Below are 18,956 nucleotides of genomic sequence, written 5' to 3' on the forward strand. Positions count from 1 at the left end.
TTAATTCACATAGACATAGTGTTTTGTTTCGATAGCTAGATAGGTACCTACCACATTTAAATTATTTATATTCGTCATCAGTTTTAATAAAATATTCTATAAATCCTGTGGTATTAAAATTAAAATAAGTTTTAAAAAAACTAACTCGTAAAAACTTATGTTCGTGATTCCACAATAAGTACATTTATAATTTTAGTACAAAAGGTGTCTTGTCCAAGATTCACATTATAAACCTAATATGTTAAAAAGTGTTATTACACAAAATATGTATTGTTGAACCCAATGCCCACTGTTATATTATATTGCACAATAATACTTATAAATTATTCACAAAACAATATTATCTCATAAAATCTCTTATTATGACAGGTACCTAAACGTAAATTAACATTATACATTTATACAGAGTAATTCACCAAATACGCTCGCCTACACTTCTCTAAACATTTATTCAAATTTCGATTCTTGGAATTTTTAAGTATACTTAAGACCATATTATTTTCAAATGCTTATTTTTTTATACCGTTTAAGCAGTATCCTGTTTAGAATATCCAAACATAAAATATTCAAATGAGTAGTTTCTGAGTTATTAAAATGTATACTAATGATAAAAGGATGCTAGTCCTTAAAAATGATTTTACGAAAATATAAAATACAACATTATGTAATATTGAATGAATTGTAATAAATAGTACTACATTGTCTGAGACAATTTTTACGAATTATAAGATGTCGATGAATTAATATTTATAACTCCAATAGTCAAATCATCATAGATATCTTCCAAATCTATTAGATATTCAAAATGACCTAATATTCTTAAAATAAAATAAAATGATGCGAAAACAACTCTTTAGAATTTTTATTTCTATAAATCAACATTTTGAACAAAAGTCGTCTGCTTAATAATTCACATGGAAAAAGGATAATCTTTAAAACTTTATAAAATCAATGAAAATTACCATTGTTTAGTACAAAAATAAAAATATCAACGAACGTACTGGAAGAGATATATAAAAAGAATGTACATCCAGCACCTAAGACTTGTTTATGCCAAAATAAATATAAAAATAAAATGTACATGATTTATTTAGATATTTAGTCAAATATAATAGATAATTTATGGAAAATTAAACTTCAAAGTTTAAAACTGTTATGAATGCTATATAATAGTATAATATAATACGTTGTTATATTATAATGTAAATTCACATGAAATTAAATCTTAAAGAACTTACTAAAGGTCAGGTTTCGCATGATAACATTTAAAACATTATTGTATTAATCATATCATGTTATAAACGTAAAACGAATAATACACACTTTTAGTAATTATATCCGTTCGAACCACCTCGACATTGAGTGACATTTCGAGGTTCCTATATATCACACACAAGTTTTAGACATCAATCGATCTTGTATTAAAGTTGTCTATAAAAAAAATTTACAATCAAATTAATGAACCGACGTACGCACTGTTTTTGGGGACAGATTTTTTTTCAAAATCTCTTTACACGATTAATGGATTTCAATTTCAACTACACACACACAGAAAAGCAACAGTGTACAAGTATAATACATTACTAAGAGGAATTTTATACCATATGTCTAGTTGAGGACAAAACGTTTGCTAGCTACGCGTATTGAGTAATGGAAACAGTTTTATACACAAAAAAAATGTATAAAAGTTTAAAATTAAAACTGTTTATGTATATAGAGCCTTCATTAAGTATGCTCACCACCATTTTTTCCTTAAATAATAAATTTATTTAAATTCTGATTTTTGGAACTTTTGAATATACGATAGTTTAAAGAATAGTTTTTCAAATTCTTAAATTATTTTTTGTACTTCTTAAAGAATGCTTCGTGGCTATACGGTGACTTCTGTTTTTCAAATTAGGACGTCCCCTCCCTTTTTTTTTACTGTGAATTATTTAGAGGATAGTTTTTTGAAAATGTTGTTGTACCTAATTCAGAATTCGAATTCGTAGTTTCTTTATTGCTAAAATATGTGTACTACGAATAATAGTCCTTAAAAATGGTTTAGAACTAGTGTTTATTATATTTGGACAATTTTCACAAATTATTAATGTTGATTTTCAAAGTTTTCAGATCCATATAACCTCCATATCTTATTAACCCATGACCGTGGACTTTTTTCCTTAGAACACAAAGTTAATAAATCAAAAGGCAAAAGCTACAAGTACGAATTTTGATTCTGGCACGTCAAATTTCTCAGCAAAATTATAAACTAAATAATTTACAATTGAAAAGAGGGGTTTTGTTTGAGAAATAGTAGTCTTATACGACCACAAGGCACTCTTTAAGTAGTACAAAGAATATCAAGAATTGGAAATACGGTCTTTAAGTATATTTAAAAATTCCAAAAACTAGATTTTAAATAACTGCATCGTGGAAAAAAAAGGGGTGAGCATGCTTGGTGAATCACCCTGTATACAAAGTACACAAATGCTGCAATTCGTACCTGTACATCGATTAACTTATATCTTATTTTCGAGCACTAATATTAAGTGTATTCATTTTGTGATTTCTTAAGATGAAAGATAATAATATAATACCGAATTAGACATTATTTTTGATAATTACTGATAATTATTTTTCATGCGGATGTACATGGGTACATGTCGTCTAAATTATAATAGGCATTGAGGGTTTATGAAGACGTAACGTAAAATTGCTGCAGTTGAGGAAATCAACACAGCAATAGTGTAATTCCGAGTAGGTATTTTTATATTGACTCAGTGAAATGACGTAGTAAAAGCAGAAAAAGAAAATAACAACTACCTATTATTATACAGTTACAACACTATAATACCTGCGTAGAGGACTAGAGAAGAAAAAAAAAAATATTATTGTCGCACAAAACATAATACTATATACTGAACGGTGTACCTACCCGCAGTTCATCCGAGAGAAAATAAATCGCATTGAAACGACGGTAGGTATCACTCGGCCGCACTGTTACGATTATTATTTTCTTACTCATATGGGTAATAATATTTTATATTGTCATTTTTGTTACGTCATTGATTGGACACATACCGTGGTAGTGGTATATAATAAGAGTCTCCCGTGATTGTGATTGAGAGTATTGTCCGCACAAGAGCCGTGTTTGGTGGCGCCCGTGTGCCGAAAATTTGCAAGAGCCCCCTTGTATACACCCCCCCCCCCCATACACGGGTGGTATGGCCAGAGGAAACCCAACCACCAAATCGGAAAAGACGACTCTGTATCGGAGTCAGCGGAGTAGCGAGGATATTATCTGAAAAGAGGGAAGGAGCCAATAAAAAACCTTATAAATATTAAATTATATATTATTTATGATAAAGATAACTTCTATGGGTAATATTATTGCAATATGACCTTGTCATAATATTAAATACGTCTTACTGAAATTAATAACTTTTTCTTTATATTAATTTATTACAGACAACTTTTATCTCAATAAATTACTTATAATTGTGTCCAATCTTGTTCAATCTTAAACTTAAAAAAAGCGGTCAATATTTATTTTTCTTTATTGTTATTATATATTAGGCAAAAATCTTATGTTGGATATCTCGATATTGGAGAGGAGTATGTCCCCTTTGCTCTCCACCGTCACTCCAGGCGGAAATGATTCATATTATTATTCTCATAACACTTTTTGTTCTTACCTCGCCAAAACCGTCGTCGGATTAAAATGCTTAAGCATCGTACTTCGTGTAGGTATAGGTAACCAAGCAGTGGTTACAACCATTTGTTCTCTCATAGCTGAGTACTGATTACCACACGACAAATTTTTTTTTCCATAAATATTATAATAATATTATTGTTACCTAGTTAATATGAGCGCCCTACTGCATGCTACCAAGCTGAGGGGCCCACGTCAAATGCTTCCCTTTTGTCATCCCTCCTCAAGTTTTTTTTTATATTTCGCGTTTATAAAATTTTGTTTTGCTTTATGTAAATCGTAATGGATTTCATTATCTCGAGCACGGTTTACTGGCATTATGGTTTAATAATGCGTCGAATGACGACATTTTTTTTCTTTGTAATTTCACGAATTTAATTACAGTCTTTATTTAAATATTCTATGCAAAATTGAAATGCATTTAAATTTGTCTACACCAGCCTACACTAGCTATAGGACACACTGCGGGAATACGTTTAAGGCCAATGTTTTTTTCAACCATATAATTCGTATAAGTTATTCATTAATAATTTACCCAAACGTAAATATTCTATAAACATATTACAAACAAGAAGTTAGAACTATTGAATATAGCAAGTAATTGTGGTGGTTTATTATTTAATTATTCATTTTGGTATTTAACTTGAAATAAGCAAAAGAAAAAAAAAAAGAAACAAAAATTACTATTTTTATAGTTTCTATAAAAAAATATATTTATACTTGTCTTATAAATCATAATATTTTTATAATTTATTACTTTTTGTTGATTATGAAAATATTTGGATTCATCACTAATTGTTTTTAGTTTTAGGTCTGATTGAGAGCAAAATTTGAAACGTATGGGGGGGTGCGTTTGTTAACTTTCTTTGAAAAATATTTTAGAAAGTTAGAATTTTGTTAGATAATGTTTGATATATCCAAATTACCTCAAGTATCCATTTCACAATAATTTTTTTTTCTTTAAGCTTTTATTAGTCATTCTAAGAATGTTTAACTTGAGCTTCGATGACCTTGAATTTTCTCCCAATTCTTATTAATGTTATAATATGTCTATTTTATTGATTATCAATCATCAACGACGTTTTTTCATATTATATATTATATAATGAAATAATTATTAATAAGTATGTATAATAAACACATATTTCGCTGTGTTGTAAATCAACACTTCGAATGGTTATGAACGGATTGGCTATTTTAGCGGTTAAGGTTTCTAAAAAACATTATTGAATTTCTGTCTCTCCGTTTGATTTTTGAAGAGATGCTTCAACGATAAAAAAAAACTTAAGTGGTGACTTATAATGTAATAAATAGCTTGTATTAATTATAGTATTGACTATTCGCATAACCCACGACTACTTTAAAATAACCAAACCAAAATAAAATTCCTACTTATTTCCCAGACACTTGAAAAATATGAAAAGTTTTTGCATCGTTACTGTAATTTGTATATTTTAGTGTTACATAATATTATCACAAAATTCACAATTTTTTCAAATATTTTATTAGATTTCAGAGTTTCACTCATGTAAGTAATTGTTTTCAAACGATTTATATGTATCTTATAAATATTGAAAATACGAGATAATATAATATGTATGAGATATATAATATTTTATGTGAAGATTGCTTCAATGTTTATGGATTGATGTAATTCATCAATAACTTTTATAGAAAACTTTATATTTGCTGATAAAAAAAAGTATCAAATATTACATTGATTATTTTGTTGTATAGGTGCAATAGGTTAAATATTAGACTCATATTAGATGATTGTTTCATTAAATAATGTTCAACCAATTTAGTGTTTCGTTGTCACGCTGCTATCGTGAAGAAATCTTTGTTGGAATTAAGTTGAATAATCGTATCCTATACCGTTGATCGGATTTCGGAAATGGATTTAGATGAAATAGAGGTGCGGTTTTTGTAATGGAAACAACAAATAACAATAAATAACGGAATGAAATATTTAAGTTACAACACAAATAACAATATACGTATACTACCAAACGCGAGGGTTACTAATGTTTACGGATGTAGGTTGTATATTTGGTGTACCTACTTCATAAAACATGATATAATACTTTTATATTATACTGTTTTTTGGATGAATAATGGACGATTTTAAATATATAAAACGGACGCGTGTCGGAACGGTAAATTATAAGATTATCTTTGGATATTCTTATAATACTGCAAAGATAACATTGTTAAAAAAAATATACGTTACAGATATTAACTATAATATGCCACGAGTGAAGCAACTGTTGATCTAATGATAAAAATATATTTATTTTTTAACAAATTTTTACAGACTACGGTTAATTTTTGAAAACAGGATTATACAATTATAATACCGCCGTCGTTTTCGTCACTAATTTTAAATGAAAACTATACTGTCTTAAACATCTTGAAATAACGTAACAATAATATGATTTTAGAAATTCAACGAATTGGCGAATTTTTGATTGTTTTGTTATGCGAATTTTTTCGTTTTTAGACAAATCGGTGATGAAATATAATTTGAAAATCGAAGCGACGACATACTAGCCGGTGATCACACCAGTCGTGGCTTGATACCAGGTGACTCTTTTAACGTAAGACACTCATTTTATCGAAAACTATGTCTTAAAGTTTTCGAACAAATCTTTTTTTTATATATATTTGAAGTCATTACAAAACAATTTAAAAACTCCTATCAAGACGATGAAAATATAGAAAAGATTAAATCTGTTTCGTAATTACTTTAAAATATTAAATTGTGTACGAAAAATGTACAGAAACGTTAATAGTTTTTGAGATGATGAGTGTCCTACAAGTATTACCTGGTTTGCCGGAATATCAGAACGAATTCATCGTGGTGGAGGGACGAGAGAGGCTTTTAAGTTTTAACTGCATTTAAGTACGCATACGTTCCAAACACATTATCATCACTCTATCGAAAACTTTCCATTCATCTAGTAAATTAAAAGCTCCTTCTTAGCCTCACGCTTCACCTGTTTCACCGGACAATTTTAGTAGGCGGTATCCTATATTATAGTTTCTAATACCTATCATATGTTTTTTCTCGGAAAACCGTATTTTCCAAACGATCGACTCACTCCGTCGGGGTCCATTCCAGGAACATTTTACTGTCCCACTGAACTGTAAGATGCACGTTGGGCAAACATGCATTATTACTATTGTCTGATTTCTTATTTATATATATGTTTTTCTTATAACGTCGTCCCATTCGCCGCATCGTGTCCTTATGCAATTCCAAAAGCAACTAAATCGATCGTTTCAGCTGTGGTTGCAAAAAATATACACATGTGCCTTTTTTGTATTATTTCTGAAACTAACACAACAGTTAGATTACATTTATAATTTATGATATATTTTTCAGGCGCCTTCGTATCACTTGGAAAAAATTACACATTCATATTACTCTATCTTATATTTGAAAAATACTAATAACAATATCATAGGTAAATTAGTGTGCAAATAAAATAGTGAAATTAAATCTATTAAATCCAAATTTATTGGAAACCGCTTAGGTACATTTATATTACAAAGTCGGATTATTCAATGAACATTTTTTATTACCTAATTATAACCTAGCAAAATTAATTAAAAAATTAAAATTAATTAAAAAGTTTGTGATAAGTGTATCCAACATTTTAACCATTTAATATTATTAAAATATATTCGTAACATAAGAATAATAGAGTAATTATATATAATATAGTCATATGCGTAATGTCACCAGCTACACGTTATTATGTTACATTATTGAAACTTTAATAAGCTCAAATATACAATATGCAAAGTTGATTTTTTACTCTAATTGACATTAAAATTCACTATTATATAGGTTCCGAGCGTAGGGATGAACGCATTTTTATTTTACAATGTAACACATTATTTACAAAATAATATTTTTTTTCCTCTCAATCAATCGCACTCACAATAAAGGCAACAATAGTTTTTTACAATAAATGTAATTGATACAATTATTATTGTTATACCACTATATTAGCACTATAGCGTGTTATACGTATACTACGCTAATAAATTATACAACTTTGAATTGCAGATAAATTATCTAGACGTTGTGAAAAAATAAGAGATATTCAAACGAATCGAGTATTTCAGTATACAGACCATATTACAGGCATTATGTAAATTCGACCTTATTTTTATTGTAAAATATATTTCAGTTTACAGTTATAATAATAGTCAGCTATTACATCCCGTTTGTGGAACTTGTATTATACTTTATAGAATATTCATCGATTTGAAGTACCTACATTCATAATATTAACTACGAACCAATCATTGACATATTATTATTATGCGTCCTGACTAAAATCCGAAAGAATGCTCATTGCGTCTTATACCTAATGCCTTTTTTTTCACAAACATTCCAAATGTAGTTATTTATATCAGCATTACTCAACTTGTGATACCACTAGTGGTACACGGAATGATTATAAATGGTATCCTGAAAAAATCTCACTTTATAAAAAAAAAAAAGTAATGAATCGTTATTCCATCAAATATTATTTTGTTTGTTTGATACTGATGATAATATGAATAATAATTGTAAATATTTAATTTTCCTTTTATTCATTAAATGGTTACATTGTCATCATTTTATAGTTCCTAATAAAGTACAATCCTATACAAACAAAAACATAACGTTTGATAAGCAAAAAAATACTTTTTTGGTCAAGTGGTACACAAACATTTTCAAAGTGTGTAGGTGGCTAATAAGTATATATACATAAAGGTTAAGAACCACTGATGCAGATTAAAACTTTAAATGTAAACCTGAAATATCTTTAATTAAAACTAAGCCAATTCGATGAAGAATAAATGACGATAGCCCACATCCCATACCAGAACTATATATACCTATACAGTTCACAGTTACAAATTTTAATTTAACTGTTTGTGGTAATGTTTTTTACACAATTAAGCTTTTATAGTTGTTTATAGTTATTAGCTGTTCGTATACGCTCGTGGCGTTTAAACTTAAAACATCGAATTGATCGCGTTAAAAAAATAATAGTTTTAGAACATCGAAAACCGCCAATACGTCCAAAATAGCCTTGTGATCTTCAAATGTATCGACTTATTATCTTCCACGTATTTTCACAGCTGATTTCTATGATATACGCCGCTCGTCACACTTATTACGGTTGCCATCATACCTACAATTATCATTTTAAATTGTCCAATATTGTCCTAATGGAAGACAACACTGCCAAATAATGCTTTGATTCCATCAAGTAGGCAGATAATGCACCTGAAAATTCCATTACCGCGCCGTCGGAAAAATTCAGAGGAGGCGCATAAATCATGTAATATACTCTCACTGATATTATTGTATAAGAATTAATTTCGTACCCGCCAAACGCCAATTTCGAGTCGGAACAACTTTTACGTCGATAATAAATACTATGCCCGTAAAAATTGTGCGCCATACAAAATAGTAAATTGGCATTATGTTTTTATTTTCAATTTTTCATGCTCTCTGAGTACAAATTATTGCTAGGACGAAAACATTTTACTGCAACAACGAATTGCCCAACACTCGTAACGTCGTACATATAGTGTTACGACAAATAATAAATAAGCTAACCTCAATATTAGACCAATTAAAATACCTCCTAATACCTACTTATCATTGTTTGTATAAATACACAATATAATTATTATGCCTTCAAACATTTTATCGTTTAACGTTATAATATACAAAATAGGTGTATGGAATAGTCAATAATTAGAACAATTATTTTTACACAATAAGACAAATTATATAAATATATTCTTATTGAAAAAAGAGCTGAACTCTTGCAATATGTACCTATTGATGTATGCATATATAACTATTATTATTATTTACAATATCAACTCCATTGTACTGGGCAAGTACATATACATAACATGGTGTATTGTGAGGAAGTTGCTGGGACACGTCACTTGCACATGTTACTAGGTATGCGATAGACATAAAATATGAATTTAAATTCAAAAATATATTCGTAGAACTTGCCTTTTTAACTTACTATAACAATGTCAAAACTTAATAAAGTAAAATTAATAAATACTGTTGTTGAAAAAAAAATGAAATGTCATTAGAATTTGAGGATGACTGAGTAAGTTCAAATTAATGGTTCCAAAAGTCGACAGTGTGAAAATAAATAGTTATATCAAAAATAACTGTTATTATTATAACATTGTGGGTATCTTTTAAACCCTGATACTACAAATTAAGGTTACCTCTAAAGATAAGACTACAATTTAAGATTTAAAAAAAATAAAACAGAACGAACGTCGTACCGTTATTGACACAAAAAATCCTTCAATTCCCGAATTTTCAGGAGACACAAAAAAACAAAATTAAAATTAAAATATTATTGAACTTAGTATAATACATATGGTATTATGTATTGTAAATAGTTATGGAAATATTTCAGTGCTTATCAATATATTTTTTCAAGGTATGTCAACGTCACTTGAGACATTTTTTGAATTAAAATCTCCGATTTGATTTTTCTTAACATGGCACTAATCTGTCGTTGCATTCCAACTCCTCTATTTTAATTTTTACAGCATTTTAAATCGCATACGTAGATATGTTTAGTAACCTATCTATTTATTGTAAGTAACACACTTGAGGAGGTTTCATTTTTTCAATAATTTTACATTGCAGTTAGCATAAAAGAGATATTATCATAACATCTCCTTGCACAGGGAACAATTTCTAGAACCAGGGGTACCAAAACCCCTAAGACCATTAATTTTACACGAGGGAGGGTTTTCTTGATTATCATTGATAACTATGTATGATATTGTTGCATTGTTATTTGTTTTCAACATTTATTGTCGATCTATATTATTCTCATTATGTCTAACGCAACAATTAAAATGTAAAGTATAGAAGGCAAAAAAAAAATTGTTGCTGAGCAATATTAATGAGTACGTATTGTACAAGTTTATATTATATAAACAAAACGTAGGCAAACTTATTCAAAACCAAGACAAATAAGCATAATACAATAAAAAGTCGAAACTATGTGCGGTGTGAGAAAAAAAATGTAAAGCTTGTAGATAATAGCAAGCACACGTCATGAAACATGATTTTTTTATTAAATGAATATGAATGTCAAGTCGCCAAGTATTCAATGTCACGCTCCTGACCGAATAAAAAATCAGTGGGACTTTGACAAAAAATAACTTAACATATGCAGCTCACGTGATTTACCAAACAGTGGGCTAAAATCCAATTATATAGATTGTGGCATCCCAAACAACCGAAACCTCTTCCGAAATATGATGAAATAAGACAACGGCAGCTTCCAGACTGAGACGAAACCAAAATCGTGAATTGTTTTACAGCCCTCCCCCCACCAAGCTTATAAAATATATTTTGCGGATAACCATTTTGAACAAAAATTATTGATCATAGCGATGAAAAATGACCATATAAGTAGCATGGTAGCTATTAATTAAAAACTATGTATGCGAGTGAACCTTTCGTGGTTCGGCCTGGCTAATGGATAAGACATAATATTACAATATAAATCGTGCACTGGTATGTTTAAACAAATTTAAATAATTCATTATGCATCTTTTGATTGTTTTTTTTTTTAATTGTAATCATATCAACGTCAAGATCTCCTTTTAATGCAATTAGAAATGCGAATTCTACATAATTAATTTCTTGAAACTTACGAACCTCTTGGTTTTATTCGAAGAATATAATAATATAATGTAATTTTAATTTTGTTATTTCTAAAATTCTATACATAACTCTTATATTAATATTATAGCTTCAATATTGTCTTATAGCTATTGTTTTTTAATTCAAATGATAATATTTTTTCGAACTGTTTTAGTGTAATGATTTTCGATTGGTCGAATTTTTAAATGAAAAATGTAAATTCGATTAATAAATTAGTTTGAAATAATTATCCATCTGTTTTATTTTTTTTTTTTTTTTTAATTGTTTGCAATGTAGTCAATTATTTTTTGAATTTAATTTTTAGTTAAAAAAAATAGGTATAATATAATAGTTTCAATCTGTTACATGCGAATTATTTTACTAAAACAATTTTCAAAATAACATGTTTGAGTATTATTTCTCTCAAATATTGGTATGCGCGTAGCTAAGTCGCGTAAGACTTATACTAGGTATAAGCAACATCGATGCTAAAATATTTAAACAATACCGTTATACTCTTAAGGTTGTATGGTTAACTGTTCACCACAGATTGGTATTTTCTATGAATTACGTTATAAATATTTATATATCACCCACATAATACTTGAGCAAAATGTTCCATAATAATCATGTCACCTAACCGCATTTGCGTAAATATACTCCCCAGAGATCATTAATGTAAATTATACACATTAAAAGCTAATTTCAGATGTTAAAATCGATGGAATTTCGTTGAATATTTCGTTCAATTAAACTCTAATACAATTGTCAAAATGGCTTATACAATATTTTTTTTATTAGATTTCATTTCAAAACAAAAAAAAAACCCCCGTAGAAATTAAATCATAAATAGACAAATGAGTTCAGCGTTTAAAATTAATAATTTCAATTCATAAAATATTATACTATGAAATATTTAATTGTTTTTTGATCCAAGCAAAACATCGGCGACAACGGCCATTAGTTGTCGTTGTTATAATAATTACAATGATTTTTTTTTTACAGAGTAAATTATAAATTATAATATTTTAAATCGAACAATTCAGATTTTCTTAAAATTTAATAGTTTAATACGTATTGTTCGTATTAATTATATTAATTGCTCTTTGTATACAATATACATATACAATAATATTTTATAATCCTCATTTCTAATAAAGACATAAATAATTGTAATATTAATGTTTGATTTAATTTTTTTTTGTGAAATCATGTAGATTAAAAAAATAATAATTCATGGTACCTCCGAAGTAGTTAGGCTTTTATCAATTTAATTTACTCTATATAATAAAGCATTTTAAAGGATGGTTATTAATTTATTCAACAATATATACTGTGGTTTTTACTCTCAGGCGTACCTATTCACAATACTTAGTATAGAATTTAAAGATTAAAATGTTTATATTATAATCATAATTTCATTAATTAAATACATTTTATCTCCATAGTAAATAAACTTGTTTCAAATATTATATTTCTAAGCATTTTTAGCGTTTAAAAACTTAAAGATGTATACAAAAATGTCATAGTTTTAATTAAAAAATGTAACATGTGAAAAGCTTTTTATCCTATATTTGTAATTAATATTTATATTAATATAAAATATGTTATTTTAACATAACTTTTTTCACACATTATCGTCAAATAATTTAAATAAAATTAATTTTATCAAAAATGTTATTTTAACGACTATAAAAGAAGTAAGGAATAAAATAGAATTAGTTTTAATTTTAATTTTTTTTAATATAAAATGTTTGAACAAAGTAAAAACATATGAAGTAAAGAGCAGAGAAAAATTTCAAACCTCAAACGGATGAGCGGGAATACCAGGAATAAGGAATAAAATTAATTTTTATGAAAATTTAATTTTCTTCAAAGTAAACAGAAACGTCAAAACAGTTTATTCGATATAATAAATTACAATTATTATTCGTATAATACTAGGTAGTATAATTTATTTTAGTAAAAGTATTCGCAAGATAAATGTTAAATGACAATCATACAATTAATTAAGTGTATACCTAAAGTATTTATACTTTTATGATGAAACATTTTTATTTATTATAAATCAAAACGATTTCATACAACAGTGAATCAGACGTTTAATAATATGAAACGTCAAAATATTGTTTTTACATATAGCACATGTATGTTTTTTATAGTCTTTAGCACGGGTTTAATAGAATAAAAAAATGGCGTCAAACATAATATATAACTAACTTGAGGGTAGTAACAGCACTAACTCATTTAAATATCATTTTTTTTAAATATATATATATACAGAGTGATTCGCCAAACATTTACACCCCCATATTTTCTTTTAATACCTAATGAATACATTCCAATTCTGATTTTCGGAATTTTTAGATCCTCAAAGACTATTCTTTCAAATTCTTAAATTTTTTATAGTAGGTACTAAATGGGGGTACTATAGCTATATAAACTTCAGTAATTCAAATAAAAAACATCCTTTTCACTGTAAATTATTTAGTTGATACTTTTTTTGAAAACGTTGATGTATCTAATTCAAAATGCAAACAAGTTTAGTTTCTCTGATACCTATTAAAATGCTTGTACTAAGGATAATAATCTTTAATTATGGTTTTACAAAAATATAAAATATTCGTATTATTGGATCCAAAATTTATTATACTTGGGCTATTTTTAAAAATTATAAATGATGATAGGTAAGTAGTAATCACTCAAATTTCAGAAATCACCATTAGCCCCTATATCTTACAAACAATATAAACCCATAATCACTATCCTTAGTACCTACACATAATTCAAAAACTAATAGTACGAAGAATTTTGAATCTGATACATCAACATTTTCAGAAAAGTTATCCACTAAATAATGTAAGTATAAAATAGAGGTTGTCATTTAAAATACAGAAGTTTGTATCTTCACAGAACACTCTCCTTAATTAGTACGGTAAATCTGAATAATTTGAATGATTAATAATATATTTAAAAATTCCAAAAACCCGAAAATCAGATTTTAAATAAGTACATTATTGAATGAAAAGGGGTGGGCATGCTTGGAGAATCACTCTGTATATATATATAATGAATAAATGCGTAATTATTAACATTAACTTTCACTATCAAGTGTTTTAAATAATTCGGTATGTGATTTCTGATCCCAAAATAAGTTGTACGGTGAATAATTGAAGAATAAAAGACTATCCAAACTCAATTCTAGAATTGAATAATACATTTTGTTTCGTCATGCTGATAAATATTGCATTTATAGTTTTAAATAACTCAAAACTGTTATAAAATACAGGTAAATAACTACTAACTAGTAAGTCACTGTGACGCACATTTTTTTTTAGTAACAGAAATAGTGGTGCCTACCTTCTACTTATAATTTAATTAGGTATTCATCCTTCTATACAAATATGAACAGTAAATATTTTAAAGTACTTTTTCTACAACGACCTTTTATTATAACTTTTATAACATTTCAAGTTTTAGTAAAACAAATTTAATATTATAAGACGTTTAGATAGGTACCAAGAAACTTTTTTTATGAAGTCTAATATATACATTCTACAGTTGTTAAAAGATTTTACATGATTTTTATGGAAGTTTTAAATTTTAACATTCACAGAATACAATTTATTTTCATTTATTTCTTAAAAGTACATAATAATGTACAGTACTTTTTTATGTATACTTTGATTATTTGGAAAAATAAACAAATTAAATTTGTACACCAAATTGTATAGAAATACAAAAACACAAAATTCAAAAAATGTACAGGAAATAAATGATTGCGGTAGTTTGAATAAATCAAATAATCAAAAAATACATTATTTTTTTACTCATCGTTCTAAATCTCGTTCAAATTTTATAATAATGAATTGGGGGGATAAAACTGCAGTGAATCAAGCATAAACAAATAGGTAGCCTTTAAACCATAAAAATAACTTCAGCAATAAACATATTTTTGTGATTAAATAAATGTATAGTTATACAAAATAAAATCGAATTTCACCGCACTATTATGTGAAAAAAAAATGATAATAGTACCAAAAACTTTTTAATTTATATCCCATAATGGTGACTAGGGAGTGGATTTCAATGCAAATTTCATTTTTTTTAAATATACTAAAACAATGTTTTTCAAACACAAAATTCGTTTCATATATTGGAGAATGGAAGATTGAAAATGAAACTTTTATTTAGCATTTTTGAGACATTTTTATTCCGTTCTTAGGTTTTTAAAGCTTTTTTTCTTACTTTTACATAATTCAGTGTTATCAGAAAATTTGGCAAAATTCGTTTTAATTTTTTCATAAAAGAAAAAAATGCCTGTTTCTATTTTTAAAATGTGTAAAATGGCTTACACCCGTTAGGAGATTAATCACGCGTGTCCCTTTATCTTTAGAAACGAGGCGATTAATCGCGTGAAATAAAGTTTTTTTAACAATTTTTTTTTATAAATGCATTAAATTTTATTTTGTTTGAAAGTTATTTTTTTAATGTTTAAAACGATTTCCAGAACATTTTTAAACTATTTTTTTTTTAAGAACAATATATTATATTTAAATCCTCTCCCCAATGATGAAACATTGATTTATAAGTTTATAACAGATTGACAAATGTGGTTGAATTGTAACAAATCAATAATAATTGCAACTATACATTTGTTAGTGTATTTTTAGATACTCGGTTCATTATTTCAATGTTTTTATAACTGTAGTTATTATAATATAAATTGTATTTTTTTTTAAGTAAATCTTTACTGTTTGTGGTTTTAAATGTGAAAAATAATATACCCAACAAGATTTTGAATTATTAAATAAATACTTTAACATGTTTTATAGGTAAATTACTTATGAATTACATTTTTATCAGAAAATTTATTATTCAATAACTCAATATTAAAATAATGAAAATACTATTCACACGAAAAGCTTTTATGAGTTGAGTTATTTATAACACCATTATAAAAAAATAAAAAGTTTATACACCTCTTTTATAATGATGTTATCCTGTCTTAATCCTGTTCATCTTGCTATCATTTAAGGGGTTATTCTCGTGTGTTATAAATTATTTTTTCATACATAGATATACGTACTCAATGGGTTCTATAATAATATACTATAATGAAATATGTACCTACATGGTTATGTGTCATGGTTAGAACTTTTCGATTAAGTTATGTTATTTCTATGGCTCGTCTATATGCATAACATCAAAAGTTTTTTTTTATAAACTATAGTTTTTATACAAAAAAATATAAGAAACTTACGATTGGGTTTATAATAATTGTATGCAGAGAAATACAATTATGGATATTTCTTCAGAATACCCGTTAATCTTCTATCTAGAAATTTGAAAACATCGATAAGACATTGAGTTCAACTGTTCAAATAATTATACATATTTTATTCTACCAATTTATTTTTATTTATTTATTTATTTATTTATTTATTTATTTATTTGAAATCGAAAACATTAATTGTACATAATGATTTATAATACACTTAACAAACTAACTTTAATTCAATTTTTCATAATTATGTAATAAAAATCGTTCGATATCTACTCCATTTATGCGACGCTCGTGGTGGGAGCAGAAAATTCACAACTTTTAGTTTCATAACTCATTAAACAAGATTTTAATACCTATTTATGTAAACAAAATTCGAAAATCAAAATTAAACATTCTTGGAAAATTTATAAGAGAAGAAAAATATTTTACAAGAAAAAAAAAGCTAATTACATAGATTTGGAATTGTCAACAAAATAACTGTAAGTACATATTTTGTCATATTACAATTTTAAATCTTGAGTTATTCTCAATAACTTTAATATTATATGGTAATTTATCGAATAATTCATTGAATTCCTTTATTAAAATAAAAATTGAGATGTAGGTTTAGTCATATAAATATATATTGCAATTTATTAAGTTACGATCTATCTATTCACGATATTGTAATAAAATAAAGTAAATATAAGTAAAATGTAATAGTTAACCATATAATAGCTAATATTTTAAGACATAGTATACCCGAAACTACAAATGTAATAAAAAGTTAATGTAATATAATTATTTACCTCCTCGAGTATTATCCTATATCATATTTTTGTGTAATAATGTTAAAAAAAAAAATTTTAAAAGTAAAACCATTATCACCGCGACTGAAAGTTTTAACGATTATAAGTCCGAAAATGGTTCACATTTTGGTTAAGTATTATATCACGTCTATGAAATACACAAACACAATTAGAGAACATTTTATAACTCTAGGAGAATTAAAAAGTTGTATGATATAGAATATAGGAATATAAAAAGTTTTGCTCGACGACAAGAATCGGAAACCAGATTTCCTGCAGCGTATTTCTCGGAAGGTCACGGTCCTTCATGGTTCTCAGTAAAACTATTAGAAAATATAAAAATTAAAGTAACATCTGTCTCCAGTTAAAGTCTATATATATATATATTGGAAAATACATGTTTCGTATTACAGTAGTTATAATATTATGAAACTTTTGAAGTACTTACTTTTTCCATATAAAAAAAAATGATGTTGGCATAATATATAAACAACAAATAAAAAGTATAACTAATACGAAACCAATAAATCTTATCGAAGAACTACGTTTTCTTTTATTAGAAGTTTAATGTAATTTTATTAGTTTCAACACTTTAGGGAGATTATTAGAGGAAAATAAAAATAAATCAACGAACGAAGTGTATACATAAATCATATTATAATAGACTTCAAAGTAACCTAAATAATAAATAAATAGAGTTATACCATGAACGTGTATTTGGCTTGTATGATTTGAAAAAATAACGATGAAAGTATCTTTTATGGAATAATTACAATTAACTTGACGAATGAAGAAAAGTATTCTAATGAGTCATCAAAGAATAATTTCCCGGTAAGGATGAGTTGAAATAGGAATTTTAAGAAAATTATCATTGTCGCACAATGGTTATTTTTAATTTAAAATTAAATTTTTTCTTTTTTACTGTACTGCTGCAAGTTGATTACAATTCAAAGGACAAAAAAAAAACCGCTGGATCTGATCAATAATACTATAACAATGACAGTATCGTAGGATTTTTATACTTTATATTCGGAACAGCTGATGCGTGAAACACGGGTAGGTTAGGTTCTGCTCGTGCCACGTCTGCTCTACCTCCTCTAATAGCAAATAGACATATCGGACATTCGTAATATTTTCTTTTTAAACGAAAAATAATTAGCGCAATGTCCTCGCCACCATCGCATTTCCATTGCACATAAAACACTGACACTGACGCAATCAATTATTTCCGTATTCACTCGGACGAATAATAATAATAATAATATGTAAACGAATCAATGAATAATGGAAGGGGCCGAATGAGGTCTTATCCACCATAATACGTGCACTTGCGAATAGCCCCGTACGCACTGACCCGAAAGAACGTTTTTAACGCCAACATTAATACTTTATTAAGATATTAACTTAGGACGGAATTTGGGGATGAAATACGACCGGGGCAGGAGACGGGGTTTTGTCACCCCCATCGCTCTAATT

General features: G+C 27.0%; 1 protein-coding gene across 2 annotated transcripts in view; it reads left to right on the forward strand.

Moving 5' to 3' along the window:
* Window positions 1-18,956, forward strand: part of LOC111037062 (RYamide receptor-like) — a 98,614-nt gene that overhangs the window by 41,560 nt on the left and 38,098 nt on the right. The window lies entirely within an intron of this gene.

This window comes from Myzus persicae, unplaced genomic scaffold (assembly GCF_001856785.1).
Source record: "Myzus persicae strain clone G006 unplaced genomic scaffold, MPER_G0061.0, whole genome shotgun sequence".
In the NCBI taxonomy this organism is placed as follows: Eukaryota; Metazoa; Arthropoda; class Insecta; order Hemiptera; family Aphididae; genus Myzus; species Myzus persicae.